Here is a 16719-nt window from a genome sequence, read left to right as displayed (position 1 = left end):
TTGGAAAAAAAATAAATTATTAGTCAACTATATGACCATTTTAGGAGGCTTGGAGAATATAAAAATGTCTAATCTCTAATAATCTCATAATAAAGAAAGAATTGCTGTTTTCTCTTTGAACTGTATTTGTTCAGTTCCCCTTCTGTGTATCAAACAGGATTATGGTTGTGAGCCTAGAAATGACTCCTTTTCTTCCTTCTGCCCCTTGGCTCTCTTCCTCTTCCTCAACCTATTGACATTGGCAGGTTTAAAAGGGGAGTTAAGAAGTCTCCCGAGAAAATAATTAAAACATTTTTAATTTCTGATGCTCAGATGTATATCTGTATCTCGAGTGAAACTGTGGAAATAAAGATGAATGGATGAAAAGATTATGGGATCACTAAGAGAAAATCCATCCTGAAACTGGGGGAGGGAAGAAACCGGGCCTGAAGAATGGAGAAAAATGAAATTGCCAGGTGAGCTGTGGCTGTTACTAGAACAGCACAAAATTAGGCACACTAGACATTTGTGTAGAAAATGAATACGGGCATAAAGAAAAAGTAGGTAGAATATTTTGTGCTATCAACGATTTTCTAAAATTAATTGCAACTTTTATGTACTTTCAGCTGATAACTGTCTCTTACATTGACGAAATATTAGGAGGATTGAGGGTATAACTATAATGGTTATTTGTACCTCTCCTTCACTACATAGGCAGTAAGAGGACTGAAGAATCATCAGACTGATCCAGTTCGGACCTAAGATGTCTGACTTCCAAAGTTCTTACTTTTAATCTCTATATGATTTTGCACCTTATAAAAAAAGCAATAGGCAAACCATTGAATATTATTAGTTGTAATTGTCCTTGCTTATTATTATTTCAATTTATTTTATAATTGGAAGAAAATTATAAAATTATTCATTTTAGAACACTTCAAATATTTTACTTTTTCATTTTGTTTCCTTTTTGGTCAGGAATTAAGACTACAAGACCACACATAGGACAATTTTCTTTCAATGCTTATGATAAAAGTCTATATGCTTAGAAAGAGAGGTTCATCAGGGCCTTTACAAAAACAAGTAGAAAAGAATTGCTCTTTATTACCAGTGTATGCACTGTCAATCCATAGAGGAAAATGCTCTCCAAAGGTTCTAATGTAATTGTGTTTACACTGTGTTTGTTTCTATGCAACCTGTAAAAAGTTAAGCTTTAGTCCAACCCTGCCTAATTATTATTAATTTTGCATTAACACACACCCATATTTAGTGAAGTCATACTGTACAGAAATTAATATTCCAAAACTCCTCCTAGCTGATCTTGAGAAGAGAGCTACAGCAAATTAACTTGTTTTTATTTACATTTAGTGAGTCAAATTCTTCTTCCAAAGACTGACTGTATAATATCACAAACTATCTCTTGGAATGAAGAAATATTAGGAAGATTGAGGGTACAACTGTAATGATTACTTGCACCTGTCCATCACTACCTGAGTACTTAGGGGAGTTAAAATCATCAGATTGAGCCAGCATGTCATCTATTGGCCGGTACCCATTCTCTCTTAATTGCCAATAGAAATAAAAGAGGTGGAGTGTGCCTCTTTTTGGTCCCAAAACAGAATTTCTCACCTAGGGTAAACCCAAAGAGCTTAGAGTAGGGCCCTGCAGATGAATGCCTTATAGGTAACTCTACCCCAAGAAATAGCAGAAAACTAATTTCCACTGCTAAGGAAAATACACCAAGGACAAAACCAAAATAAAACAGCACAAGGCCACCATCTGCATGTGCCTCATGTGCATATATTCAGTACAACACAGATACTTAGTTAAAATAAAAAAGAACCACTGGGAATCTCCCATTGCTCAGCAGCTCACAGGTCTAAGTCTTCAAGAAATAAGGAAAATTATGACAAATAAAAACTGCAATCTTCAAACTTTTTTACTTATATACCTCATAAAATAAATTTGAAATATATGTATTTCTCTTTGCATATTCACAAGCTGACACGTGAAAGATTTTGTTATAGGTTTAAATAAGGTTAGTTTTGGATAATAGTTTTGACTCACTAAATCTGTTGTAAATAAAAACAAGTTAATTTGCTGTAGCTCTCTTCTCAAGATCAGCTAGGAGGAGTTTTGGAATATTAATTTCTGTACAGTATGACTTCACTAAATATGGGTGTGTGTTAATACAAAATTAATAATAATTAGGCAGGGTTGGACTAAAGCTTAACTTTTTACAGGTTGCATAGAAACAAACACTGTGTAAACACAATTACATTAGAACCTTTGGAGAGCATTTTCCTCTATGGATTGACAGTGCATACACTGGCAATAAAATATTGCACAGTTTTGGAAAATGAAATATGATGAGGTTTGACTATAATTGGAACAAAAATTTTATATATTGATAAAATAGATGTTAACTATCTTATTAAATAAAGTACACTAAGTCTGAAAGAAATCATATAAAACTTTTATATCTTTGGCTTTATTCAATATTACCTGAAAAAAATTGTTTTGAAAAACACTCCAGTTACATTTAGAATAATCAATATCACTAACATATTACTTGGGATGTTTGAATTTGGGACATTCCAAAATTGGCCAATCTTTTTTTAAGGCTGATCTTCATTTTTAGTGGAAATATGCATAAGACAAGGAAAGGCAGAGAGTCTTGATTAATCTGTAAAGGAAGGTGCCTCATACTCAGTGTTTTGATTTTCCCTTTGACTAGTACTAGAATATTTTTATATATCTGGAAAATGCACCATCTTAAAATTTGGGATAGATGAGAGATGTTTATTTCTTCTGTAAAATGGGTAAAGGGACTATTTTGAAGAGGGTCATTCTCAGGCAATTTGATTTTCTGGAAGAAACTTTAGATGGAATTTGAATAGCTAGAAATTGATCCCTAAAACTACCTATGTCTGTGTACTACTAAAAAATCCCGTAATCTAAAAGGTAGTCATGCCTCTTCTTGAACTGCTGGGTTGAGAAAGCACTTCCATCCTAAAAGTTATCAATCTTCCTATAGTAGGAATAACCTAAGGCATCTGTTGGTGGCAGTGTGAGAGACAGCAGGGGACAAAGTGAGTGAAGGGAAGGCGAATACAAGCTTCTTAGTTTGGATACTCCGGAATCCTGGGAAGGGCAGATTACTTACTCGAAGTGTAGAAGAAACAAGTATTCTACTTGGAGTTAACAGCAGAGGTCTAAAATTTCCTGAATTCATTTATCAATAAGAGATTAATTCATTGTCCTTTCTAGCTGAAGGGGATGTTGAAATCATATGTCTTGTATTGTCTCTTGAAATCTTTATCCTTGCACCACACATATTTTAGCTATCTCTGCCCAGGACTGTTGACAAGGGGTGCTTACGATTAGTGGCCACTGTGGTCAGCAGGACCTGCACTGGTCAGGATGTTGCCAAGATCTTAGAGCCAAAGCCTCCTACCACACTCTGGGCCTCTCAGCCAGCCCCCGCACAGCAGTTTAAATGTGTATACAGGCACTCATGTGCATGCACGCGTGTACACACACACACATGCACTCACGTGTGCAGGAACACATGGGTGTCATTGGATATCAGCAATGGATGTCAGCTGACATCCTCTGGAAGTCTAGACAATTTATTCAGATAGACCTACTCCTTCCAGACTCTGGCAGACTCTGAAGAAGAAATCCAAGTGCCTTCCCTCACTCACATCCACCAGGGGCTTCTTTAGAGGCAAGTAAATGGTCAGTTCAAACACATTACCTTTCATTCAGCTATCGACTTGGATATTTACCATCTATCCCCCAGCTCTCTGCTCTCCAGCCACACAACATAATCCTAATCCTTTTCCTAAAACTTTCTTATATGTCCTCCAGACCCCCATTTAAGAATCAACAAGCTCAGCTCCACCTCAGCCTCTCTATGCAACAGTCTCCCATGTTCTCTCATATCAGAAATCTGGTACTCCTCCAAGAAAACTCTCTACTTCTCTTGCGTAAAGCCTTCTTATCCTTCTGAATTCCATGTGCTTTCATGTAGTGTTCTTTCTCCCAAGGTAACCTTCAGAGCACAAAAAAGGATAAAAACGTGTCATAACCAAGGGGATCTCGGCAGAGAATCTGTGTTACACACTACAGCTGTTAATCCTTTTGCTTCATGAAGTCACTTCTCAGCCCCTTCTGCCTTTCCTCGCTGAGGTGCGTTAAACATGGCAGCACATTTCTTTGTCACTCCTACCAACCAGAGGATTCCACATCCTCTCTATTTGAATCATGGCACATTCGGTGACTGCTTGACCAAAAGAATAAAGCAAAAACGATACCATGTCACTATCTGGGCTCAGGCCTTAAGAGACCATCCAGTTTCATCTCCTGTCTCTTGAGATAGGTGTTTCTGGAGCCAGCCAGCATGCTGTGAGAAAGCCCAAAGCAGCTCCTGGAGGGACCCATATGGAGGAAAACCGGGTTGCTTCTTGTCAGCTCTAGCAAAGTTCCCAGGTAGCAGCCAGCCCTGGCTTCTCAGCACTGCCTTGTAAGTGAGCTATCGTACAAGTGGTTTATTCAGCTCCAATAGATTCTCCAGGTGATGACCTGTGAAACTGATGAACTCTTTCCAACTCCAGATTTGTGAACATGTTGTTTTAAGCTGCTAACTATTGGAGTAGTATATTAAACAGCAATGTATACAACCAGATTATTTGCTTACCTATCTAGCTTAAACTGGCATATTCCATTACTTCAATTCTTACAGATAGTCCTATCTTCAAGTCTCATTCATCTTTTTCTGACCCCTCTGGAAAAAAAAAAAAAAAAAGTTTACCGTGAATCAACTCATCTGTCTGACTGCACCCTATCTACCTCATGTTGATGATCACAACTATAATCCCACGGTTTCCAACTTCAGATGGTCTTACATCCTGCTTAGAAATCAAGGATTTCCTTATCCACTCTCTCTCGCTTTCCACAAATTTTTTAAGCCTACTCTCCTCTTCTCAATCCTTTGACTGAGAAACCTAATCCCTCTTTCAGCAGATCAACTTGACTACTAGTTCAGAGCAAAAATAGAAGCCACCAGATGGAAACTCCTCCCACACCCTGCCAATTATTCCAGTGACTTCCCTCCCCTCTTTCCTTCATCTTCAGCTCCTTCCCTTTTACTATCTTCTTCCAAGAAGCACTTAACTATGGTTAAACATTTCCCATATTAAAATAAAAACCAAAGACACTTTATTCCCCCATTATCCTGCAGCCTTTATTCATAGCTCTCTTTACAACCCAAACATCGCCAAAGCACTCTTAGATGTACTGCTTCCATGCTTCCCATTTTATTTCCTCTATACCCAGTCTTGTTGTTACCTTTCCCATGGCTAAAATTGATCACAGTGTGGTGGCTACATATTCCCTTATTAATGCATCTTCCAGATAACCTTTACCCCTTATTCAACTTGATTTCTCAGCAACCCTTGATTTTGTTGCCCACTACTTTTTTCTGAAATGTTCTATTCCTTTGGCCACTGTTATTTATTCTCCATATTATTTTCCTAGCTTTCTGGATGCTCCTTGAAGCCCTCTTTGCTGCATCTACTACCTTTCCTTGCTCATTAAACTTGGTACCATTCCCAGCTATATAGAGGCAAGAAGACCTATTTCACATATTTTTACTGGGTGACCTCATGTGATCACATAATTTCAAAATTTGTACTGCTGAGATATTTTTCATGAGATTTAGGTATATATATGTCAATATGCCTACATACCAATAAGAGATTTACCCCAAAAAAACTTGCCAGAAAAAAATGTATCATCTTGAACACTAAATATACTTATTCTTCTGTTTCTTTTTTTTTTTTTTTTTTTTTTTTTTTTTTTTTTTTTTTTTTTTTTTTTTTTGAGGCGGAGTCTAGCTCTGTGGCCCGGACTGGAGTGCAGTGGCCAGATCTCAGCTCACTGCAAGCTCCGCCTCCCGGGTTTACGCCATTCTCCTGTCTCAGCCTCCGGAGTAGCTGGGACTACAGGCGCCCGCCACCTCGCCCGGCTAGTTTTTTTGTATTTTTAGTAGAGACGGGGTTTCACCGTGTTAGCCAGGATGGTCTCGATCTCCTGACCTCGTGATCCGCCCGTCTCGGCCTCCCAAAGTGCTGGGATTACAGGCTTGAGCCACCGCGCCTGGCCTGTTTTCTTAAGTAAATGGTAAGAGCATTCTCTCAATCACTACAGAAACCCAGGCATCATTTTGACTCTTCTCTCTTCCCTCATCCTACACATCTAACCATTGACTAGTCTTATGAGCTATACATTTGAACCGTTTCTTAAATACCTACATTTCTTTCCATCCCCTGTTTAGTGAGGAATTACTCTTTTAAATTAATATCATAGCTTGCAAGTTGTTTTCTACATTGCTACATTATATTTCTAAAATCAAAGTATCATCATGTAATTCTCTCCATTAGGAAAATTTTTCTTAGTGACTCTTCCTTTCAAGGATCTGCTTATCTCTCCTGCTTCATCCTCTAGGTCCTTAGTACTGTCTCCCCAGCATTCAAGCTGTGTTTGTCCCAGCCATGTTAATGAACCTTTACACAATTTTTCTCCTATGACTAACACTAACAATCGTGTTCCCCTTACTCACCCACCAGAGCAATCCTGGTTACCTCTTCAGCCTCAGATTAAACTTCACTTCTTCCAGGAAGCTTTTCTTAAACTGTAAAGTCCAGGTTGCCCATCCATCATATGTGATTTTCTAACACATGACTTGCCACTCCAGATAGTACTGATGGCATCATCTTGCAATTTCCTACCTTATCATCAGTAGATCCCAACAGACTGCAAGCTCTGTGAGAACAGGCAATGTGTTACTCTTGTTTTGAGTTGTATCCTCAGTGCATGGCCTAATACCTGGCACATATTCCACAAATATTTTTGAATAAATAAGTGAATGATCTTCCCATTTATTTTCTGATGTAAAAATTAAGTCCATCAGAGCAAATTAAAAGATACTACACAGTAGATTTTGGGTGTCCTTCCTCTGTCAGTAATTCAAAGCCTCGTTTTATGAGGGTGGTTTTGAATGCAAAGTTTTGCACTTACACAGAGTACAGGTATTGCTGAACTTTAACCAGAGTGTGGAATCTGGGCCCCATTTTCTAACCTGTATCTCAGATTCCTAATACTTTATATACAGAGTCAGGGCCAGAAAACAAGCATGCTCCTCCTTACTTTTTAAAAAGTAAAGTGTCGTTCATGTCATAAGCTATTTTCTTTGCTCTTTAAATAATTAAATATAGATTACAAATTCTTTTTGGTGAATATTACAGCATCTAATGAACTGTTCATCAGTTCTTTGAAACAACTATCTCTGAGGCTCTAGTTGCTGCAGTAGCTACTTCTTGACAACCGAAATAAATGAAGATTAGAACATTTGTTCAGTTCTGTTGGTAGTCTTAATCTTTGAACCTCAACACAACCTGTCCACTAGAATTTGAACTCTCAATGGACCATGATTGTTTTTTATTAATCTTTGTGATTCTAGCAAATATTGTAGTATTTAGTAAAAGGAGGGTAATTAATACATGTAAGATGTGTGCATAGTTTTAAAGCTGCTCAATTTATTGTGAAAATAGCAAATAAAAAAGAAAAATTATATCCATAATTTTACAGTCTGCTTATATAATTCAGGCCTACTTTCTAGATATGCTAGGAGTATGAAAGCTGGTTAACTTTTCTGAAAAATAGAAAGATAACATGAGGAATTAAGGAAAGATTTTTTTTTTCTGTTTGCAAATATATTCTATACATAAAACTTACCATTATTATTCCTGTAAAAGAAATATCATCAGAAACATAAACTCAGAGATTGCTCAGTCTGCATTTTATTACTGTGAAGATGTCTGTTCACACAACTGCCAATTGCTTTACTTTTGATAAAGCTACTGTAATTACTTTTAATTCCAATATAAATATCCTTTGTTGCAAGAAAACACTTAACCTTAGTTATGTTAGAAAGGCAAACAACATAAAAACTGGCTATATACATATTTAAAATCATAAGCATAAAAATACTAATTAAGATAGAACATTATACCACAGTCCTTATAATAAACACAAATTAATAATCCAATCAGGAATGTGAGCACCTTCAGAAAATTATGACATGAATCATATAATTTTACAAAAAATTAAGCAAAATGATGTGGAATTTGGTTAATGACCTAGTTAATTTTGGACACCTTTGAGGATTTCTTTTCAGACTATAAAGACAAAATCGTCCTCTGTTAATAAAGTAGGTTAAAAAAATTAGTTCTATACTTTGTGGTTCCCAAAACAATCAAGATATGGAGGGATTTATTTTAAAACTGTCAATCAGAAGAAACTAGAGAATACAAACAAAATTACACTGACTATTCTTTAAATAAAATTCTGAGATAAAGACAGACATGAGGCATTTCTGACAGACTCTTGGAGATTTAAAAAGAGAAAATGTAGTTACCACAGTAGTGGCTCCACTGTAAAGAATGCTGTGTGGTGCTGCCCACAGTACTAAGGCATTGATTTCTCCAGCTGCAAAGTGTTGGTGGCTGACAGCTCTCAGATGAGTCCCTCTTCTGGAATAGTTTTTGTTGTGACTACATCAAATTCCTCTTTTCCCTGTGCCCAGTTCTATGTCCTTCAACCCACCCCACAAGGCTGATCCAGAGAGCATCCCAGATGAACAAGCTGCACACAAATCTCAGAGTCAGAATCTGTTTCCTAGAAAGCTCAACCCAGGATGAACATTCAGACTGAAAAACAAAACAAAATAAATACGTAGGCTGTGTATTTTATAAGAGTATTACAATTATTTGAAAGTAAGAAATCTGCCTCAGCCTTGTTTACACCTTGGAAGGTACCTGGTCATCTGCAGATGGATTTGCTCAAGTGATTTTACTAGGTGTTCTCTATGTACACAAAGCATTAAAGACACACCTAAGTCCGTACACAATCTGCTTCATGCTTTTCATTGTTTCATCTTACCAGTGTTACCATTTTCCTATTTCTTCCTCTTCCTTATATTTTGCACTTACTTATTTTGCTACCTCTAAATATACTCAAAATTTACAAAAACAAAAACAAAAATACTAACTTGTATGTAAACTGACTTTTTTTTTTTTTTTTTTTTTTTTTTTTTTTTTTTTTTGAGACGGAGTCTCGCTCTGTCCCCCAGGCTGGAGTGCAGTGGCCGGATCTCAGCTCACTGCAAGCTCCGCCTCCCGGGTTCACGCCATTCTCCTGCCTCAGCCTCCCGAGTAGCTGGGACTACAGGCGCCCGCTACCTCGCCCGGCTAGTTTTTGTATTTTTTAGTAGAGACGGGGTTTCACTGTGTTAGCCAGGATGGTCTCGATCTCCTAACCTCGTGATCCGCCCGTCTCGGCCTCCCAAAGTGCTGGGATTACAGGCTTGAGCCACCGCGCCCGGCCTTTTTTTTTTTTTTTACATTACAAACACGTGGAGTCAGCCCTCTCCTGATTGCCCAAATCAGCAACTTCCCAAAATTATATATCATGAGAAAACTTGACATTTGTAAAAACACAGATATTCTGATTAAGTCATTCTGAGATAGGGTCTGATAGACTTAACAGTCCCGGGTGAATCTAATAATATGAACTAGAAAAAAAAAAACAATGGCATAGAGAGTAACCAATAGCTTAATATTCCATTTTCTAGTGCTTCTCTACATTAATGTGTATATGAATCAATGGTTATCGTATTAAAGTGCAAGTTTTAACTCTTAAACTTTGGACTAGAGCTTGAGATTTTGCATTTCAAGCAAGCACCTAGGTAATACTGATTGCCCATAAATGTCTTTGAGTAATAAAATTGTAGCCTAGTCAGAGCAACTGAAAGAGAAAGTATTTCACAGGTGTGTCTTATGTGTGTTGGAAAACCTTTTCTCTTTGAAAAAAGGATTCTATGAATATTTAGTGCTTTACATAGGAGCTGACCTACTTTCCCATTCTCTTTGTGATTGTCTTGGGATTTATATCTGCAGAAGGGATAGAAATGGTTCTCCCTTTTCGTTCACGTGAACATAGAACTATGCTTTGGTTTGATGATGATCACTCTCTAGATGTTGGAAATGTCTGTGACTCTCACTCCGTAAGCACAGTTTCCTGACTCAACCTCTCTATGTTGACTCAAGTATTCCCAAATTGATCATCTGCTTTTCATGTCCTTCAGTTCAGCGTGATGAATGGCTTTTTAAGGGACTCAGGAAGTATCCTCCAGGAAAAGGTTTCTGTGACATGTTGGATGACATATAGTGTAAAACAAGACAGTCGACTGGTTTGTTGTCTTTCAATTTACAGAAAAAATGACTATTTGACCAGTATATGAATTGGTAGCTCAAGGTTGGTGATGAACATTAAATGAATGCTGTGAAAGTTGATTTATCGAAACCAGGTTCTTGTCCAGCTTTGCTTTATTGTCCGGTCCTTTTACTTTGGGTGGCTGAAAATGTAAAATGGCTGTATTTCAGACAGCAAAGCCCCTTATGTTGAAATTGAACTTGGTGGTCATATTGTGCATATATATATAGTTATCTATCTATCTAGCTATATCTATCTGTCACCTATCTATCATTCCTGATTAAAACACTATGCTGTGACTACTTAATGTCTTTATTTTGGGAGCTATCTACAGTTAAAACTAATTCCAATATAATTTAATTAAATCAAACAACAACTAAGGTATCAGATAGCTTTAGTCAAGGTCTCCATAGAGTAGGGAAAGGGTCTTCTTGGAATTTTCTTGCTCTCAGTTTGATTGCGCTCATTTGAATTGGGTGAAATTTTCTTTCAAAGCTTCCTAATGATTGCTGGTCTTTTTCTCTAATTTGAAGACACTGATTAATATTTTTGCAAGACTTTCCCTCTTATGGTTAATTCCCTTACTTTTGGACATGGATTTGAAAAATGAATTAGTTGCAAAAATGTCCCTATATTTTAAAATAATTTTCTAACAATTCTTACACTACAGGGTTTTAATGTTCATTTTTAAGGAACATAAAATATTTCCAAAGCCCAGATGAGTTGACTTGCTCATTTTCACATTAGTACAGTGGCGTTTTCCTTAGTGAGGACTAGTTTACCACCCTTTCATTAGATACTATTGTTAATTACTACAAGTCTCCCATACAGCTTCTAGGACTGTGTTACAGAACGAGAATTCAGAGTCTAAGTCAGAACTTGTCACTGAGCTACTTGAAACAAAAGTATGAATCAATACTAAAGATGATTTTCAAAACTTATCTTCATGAAACCTTCTCTCACCTTTTTGCAATCTCAAGAGTTCTAAGAGAAGCAGGAAAGGCAAGCAAACACATTTTCATCTTCCATGGCTGCCATGTCCTTTTAAGTAAAATTTACTCTTTGTCTGTGCCTTCTCCTAGTTATTTGTTCTCAAGCTTTAATATGCTTTAGAATTCCCTGGAGGCCTGATTTTACAAAACTAAAACAACAACAACAACAACAACAACAACAACAACAACAACAACAACAAACAAAACAGATTCCTAGGATCTACCTCCTGAGTTTGTAATTCATTGAGCCTGTGGTGAGACCCAAGAATGTACCTCTCTAACAGGTCTTCAGTGGTGTTGATGCTGATGCTACTGGTCCAGAGTACTTCTTTTGAGATCCACCACTTTGTTTTCAAGTTTCCCCTCCATACTCTTCATGTCTTCTCTTCCCATATCAAATGCTATCTGAGTACTCAATGATTAAAAAATAGTGACAAACTACCTATACATACAATCATATTAACAAATCTCAGAAGTGTTATGCTGAGCTAAAACCAGACACAAGAATGCATGTACTGTACAATTACATTTACATACAGGCAAAACTATCCCAGAAATATTGAAATTTGAACAGGGGTTGTTCCTGAAGATGTGAGAAAAAGCAAAGAGAAAGGAACATATGGGAAGGTTATGAGGTGATGCAAATATTCTGTTCCTTGGTTTGATTAGCAGTAAGGTTGTATACATTTTTAAGGCTTAGCCAGTTATACAATAATGATCTGTAATATTTTATACATGTAAGTTTTACCTCAATGAATAAAAAATTATGATTGCAAAAATAAGTATGGCTGTTGGTTGAAACAAAGTCTGTTAAGCCAATTCAGAGACTGACTTAATATGGTTCTTCTCCTCAAGGGCATTTGAATTTTAGAGGAATAACAAAACAGAAAATAAATTCGTTTAATAGTGGATTTTGAGGTATTTGCTGGATTCAGGATAGACTGTTCTGGGAGCAGGGAAGATTCCTTGAGACTGCTCTCAGCACCATTTCTCCATTTCCTGATTGGATAATCAAGACATGTTGAAGTTTGATTTATTTTTATTTTCTCAGAAACGTTAAGCATCCTTACAGAGGACTTTCTCACCCTCTGCAATAATGTAGGCCTCTCTACAACCCAATAAGTCTTTATCACATTATCACATTTTACAGCGTCTTTCCACTCTGAAATTGTCTTGTTTATTCATGCTTCCTTGGCTATTTTTTTATTCCACTCAACCATAATGTTCACAGTATATCTCTAGCACCTAAAATAGGACCTTAAACATATTAAAAGCTCAATAAATATTTATGGGATGAATAAAAGAATGGATGAGTCTGATTCTTAACACTTCATAGAGTAAACTAAGCATTCTGGCCAATTCCATATCTGTCTCACTTTTATTTGGCCACTAAGACCAAAGATGAATTATGTCAGGCCACTTCCAAGATTTTAGGGAGGCTCAATGAGGGAGGTGGACAACACATGCTAATACAATCCCATATGTTCTGAATTGCTTACAAGCAGTCCTTTGATCCAGGGATATGGATATCTACCCAAGGATCATTCTGGAATATAATTCAGACACAGATATCCAGCTGCATTGTCCAGGAGTTCACAATGCTAAACTGTGGGTGGCAATGGGGAAGAGCAGGTTCGTTGCTGTGCAATGATAACATGAAAGATATTTTATAACATTCTCTTTTGTTATTTTTTGGCATTTTCATACATACTAAAATTTAAATATTCAACTTTTTTTTCTGTTTCTAAATTTACATAAAGTAAAAGGCATCTCTGTGTTAAAAGAAGCACTACCTTCCCTCTGGAAATTTTCATTGACTACATACACATATGTTCACCTTGGAAACTAGGAGAAACATAGTCATGCTTCATGAGAAATGGAGAGGCAGAAAATGCCATAAAGGCACCTCTTGGCCACCTCTTGATGATGGCAGAAAGTGAATGAATGGCTCAAGATGATGTATCTTTAAATTTCCTTTGCCAGGGCTGCTATCTGAAAGATACATTGGTATACAAATTACACATAGAGAGTGTGGTTCTCAAAGTTCAAAAAATTTCCTATTTCTAGGTTTTGCCACTAAAATCTTGTGTGTCTTTGGACACAAGTGACCTCTGAAATGGGAATAATTATTCTGGACCCATCAACTGTATAAAGCTAGTCTGTGCAATAATGGGTGTAAAATACTGTTAAAAATCAAAATATATTATTTGAATGTGAAGTAGTATTTCATTTTTATTAAAATCAAACAATGTTGTCTTGTATGAGTAGTGACAGTAATAATATTATGAACATGCAAGTAACACAAAAAGTATTTTAAGCTTAATTTAAAAGTAAAGTACATACTTTTAAACTTTGGAAGTGTATTTTTCAGTATGTGCTATGAAATTATTTTCAAATGATACAATAATAAAATTTAGTGAAAAGATCTCAGGATTATTTTATAATATCTTCATTGTACAATTAAGGAAAGTTGGAGGTAGAAAAACTAAGTGACTTACTCTAGTTGTCAAAGTTGCTTATTTACAAGATTGAGAACAGATTCCAGAGATCTTTACAACCCATTCAAAGAGTAAAAATGATTCAGATAGTGAATTTTTCCTACTTATTTGGTATGTAAAGACTAGTATTTAAAATACTAACTTTCATGTCATGACCTCCTTAGCACATCACTTTCCTAGAGTAACTTACCATGGACAATGGATTGTAAAAATCAATGAGAAACATGAAGATAACTGGTAGAACACAGGTTACACAGTCATTCTTACACAAGTGAAACTGATTTGTTTATAGCTTACTCCCAGGTTTCTTGGAATTTTCTTTTTAAAAAGGCAACAAATACTTGCACTGTCAGTTAGACTTAAAAAAATATTGTTCAGAAAGAGAAAATGTATTTGCAAAATCCATTTAGTAAAGTTGAGTGTTTTGAAAGATGTTGCTGTCATCACTATTGGCCATTTGGTTCACCTGCTAATTCCCAAGAATGTGTATATAGCAAAAGGTCTCTGCCCGAGGCAGTCCCTCCTAATGCTGGAGCCAAATCAGTGGAATGGATTGGATACACATAAATGTTTTGTCACCTTTCTAGTACCGGAGAGCTTAAATTGTTGAACATTTCATTCTCTTTCGTGGCTGAGAAATGTGTGTTCTTTATTATGAAAGGTTTAGGGATTGCACACTGTGTAATAGCTCAGATGAGTGAAAACAAATTTAAATATCAGCAATGAACTGACTTATACTTTACATGTTGCAAATACTCTTAGAAACAGTATGGGGCCTTATTAAGTTTGAACCTCAGGTCTTTCAGCTTCCCTGAGAAAAGAGAACAAATGGTAACTGCATGAGAAAGTAAGTAACTAACGTTTGTGATTTCCCACTTCAGCTCAAGCCCAGATATTTTTGTCAGTTTTTAATTACAGTCATATTTCTCTAAAGCATTTTCTTTTTTAAGGATTAAAAAAAAGGAAGAATTTCAAGGAGAAAGGCTACACCATGCGATATAGGTTCACATTTCTCTGAGTGGAGAAGAAAGTATCAGGGTGAAGGCGTTGGGCAGGGTCACTTGCTGGAGAACCGGGAGCTGACACTTAGCTAGAGTTGATGGAAGTGGAAATCAGACTGGGATAAAGTCAAGAGGTCGGACTAGATCAAGATTCAAAGCAGAAAATGGCAAGAATGCTGGCTTGACGGTGGGATGTCACAGGGGAGAGATGAGAAGAAAATATGGTGGGATGCAATTGTGTTCATTAGGCCAAGAACATGTGTTCAATATCACATTCAGGGCTCTTCTCTTTTGCCAGATACTTACTTGCATATGATTGTATATTAATTCCCTGTGTCTCTACTATTGTGAATCTTCTTCCTGTAACTCATACAACTAGCAGATTTCTGGCTTAAAGACAGAAAGGAAGGGTAGCATTTTTACATGAGGAGGGATTAAGGCAGAGAGAAGTAAATTAATTGAAAATTCTATAATTAAATTACTAATGGTATCTGCATTAGGGCCACATTTCCTACCCCTTCATTCTGTATTATTTCTAGAATCTTTGCACTGGATTTGACCACAGAGCATTGCACTGGATTTGACCAGAGAAGTAATTTAGTCCAGATTTTTATCATTTGGTCCACCTTTCCTTGGAGATTAAACTACTGAGCTGGCACTGCACCCACCCACCTTGGCTTTAGCCTGATAATTCCCCTCGGGGTGAATGGTAGTTTCCATGGAGAACACTAAGCAGGTGGTTTTGTTGCACAGTGAGCCCTGGACTTCCCTGAAATGCCCTGAAATGTCAGTTACTGTTTTGATTGCTTTTTTATTTTTCTATCCGGACACTTGTTGACAGGAAACTCTGTGGCCACCATTCATTGCATTTAAGAAATCAAACAACCACAAACTGTCACTGTCACTTTCATTTCCTGTCATCATTCATTTTCTTGAGCTGCTGCTAGTTTATCAGTGTAGCTGGATGTCCCATCCTCCTGGGCATTAGGGAGGAAAGACTGTAGGTATGTGCAGGTGCTGAAAAAAGATGTGAGAAGAACGCAGTAAACACTTACAACCTCTCTCCTGGCTTTCCGTTTATGTCATTCACCTGTGGGTTTAGAAATGTTTTCTGTTTCTAGGATCAAATGAAAATCCTAGCCTTATTGCTATAGGATTTTCTTAATCCTCCCAAAGTAGTTAAAGACTCTCCCTAGCTTCGCTTTGTTTGTTGTAGCATGTGTAGGAGTGATGCAAGGCAGGCTTAACTGCTTCCATCAGCAGCTCCAGGAGAAAGTTTTGTGACGGTAAGAATTGGATTTTGTTGTCCTTCACAAGGACCTTTCTCCCAGCTGTTTCTATATAAATGTATGTCTCTATAGCTCGTAGAACTACCAGGAAACAAGTGTTTTTCTAATAATAGCTAAGATGCATCAAAGGAAGGAGAAGGTACAGCAGTATGTGAAAATCAGGTGGTCCACGGTTGAATACTTTGTACACAATAACTAATCACTCAAAGCTTATATCTATTTATAATAAACTCTATAATTACAAGCCAGGTGGCTGTGGTTAGGAGATTGTGGGGTTTTTAAACAGGTTACTTGACTCGCCATTACAGCTTTAGAGGAGACATGTCCACCTGGGTAGTGGGTGATGTGGCACGTGTCAGCCTATAAACGGCACATATGTGCTCTGCCTTAGCTTCTTTTGTGCTGTCTTCCGAGTCTGTGTGCATCAAACTTGTATTCTACAAATCTCCTTGTCCATTGGCAAATATAATACCCAGAAAATTTTACATAAAGTTCTATAGGCTTTGAGTTCAGAAGTTTTGCTATACTTTTTCCTGAAGAATATTATGTACAATTGATACAAATTGGAGTTTGCTGATGCAGTACTTTGAAGTCCAAGATGTCATCTGACCAGTTGACTCTGTGT

The sequence above is a fragment of the Rhinopithecus roxellana genome, chromosome 14 (genome assembly GCF_007565055.1).
Source record: "Rhinopithecus roxellana isolate Shanxi Qingling chromosome 14, ASM756505v1, whole genome shotgun sequence".
Classification (NCBI taxonomy): domain Eukaryota; kingdom Metazoa; phylum Chordata; class Mammalia; order Primates; family Cercopithecidae; genus Rhinopithecus; species Rhinopithecus roxellana.
The sequence above is the reverse complement of the archived record's forward strand: the minus strand, read 5'-3'. Positions refer to the sequence as shown.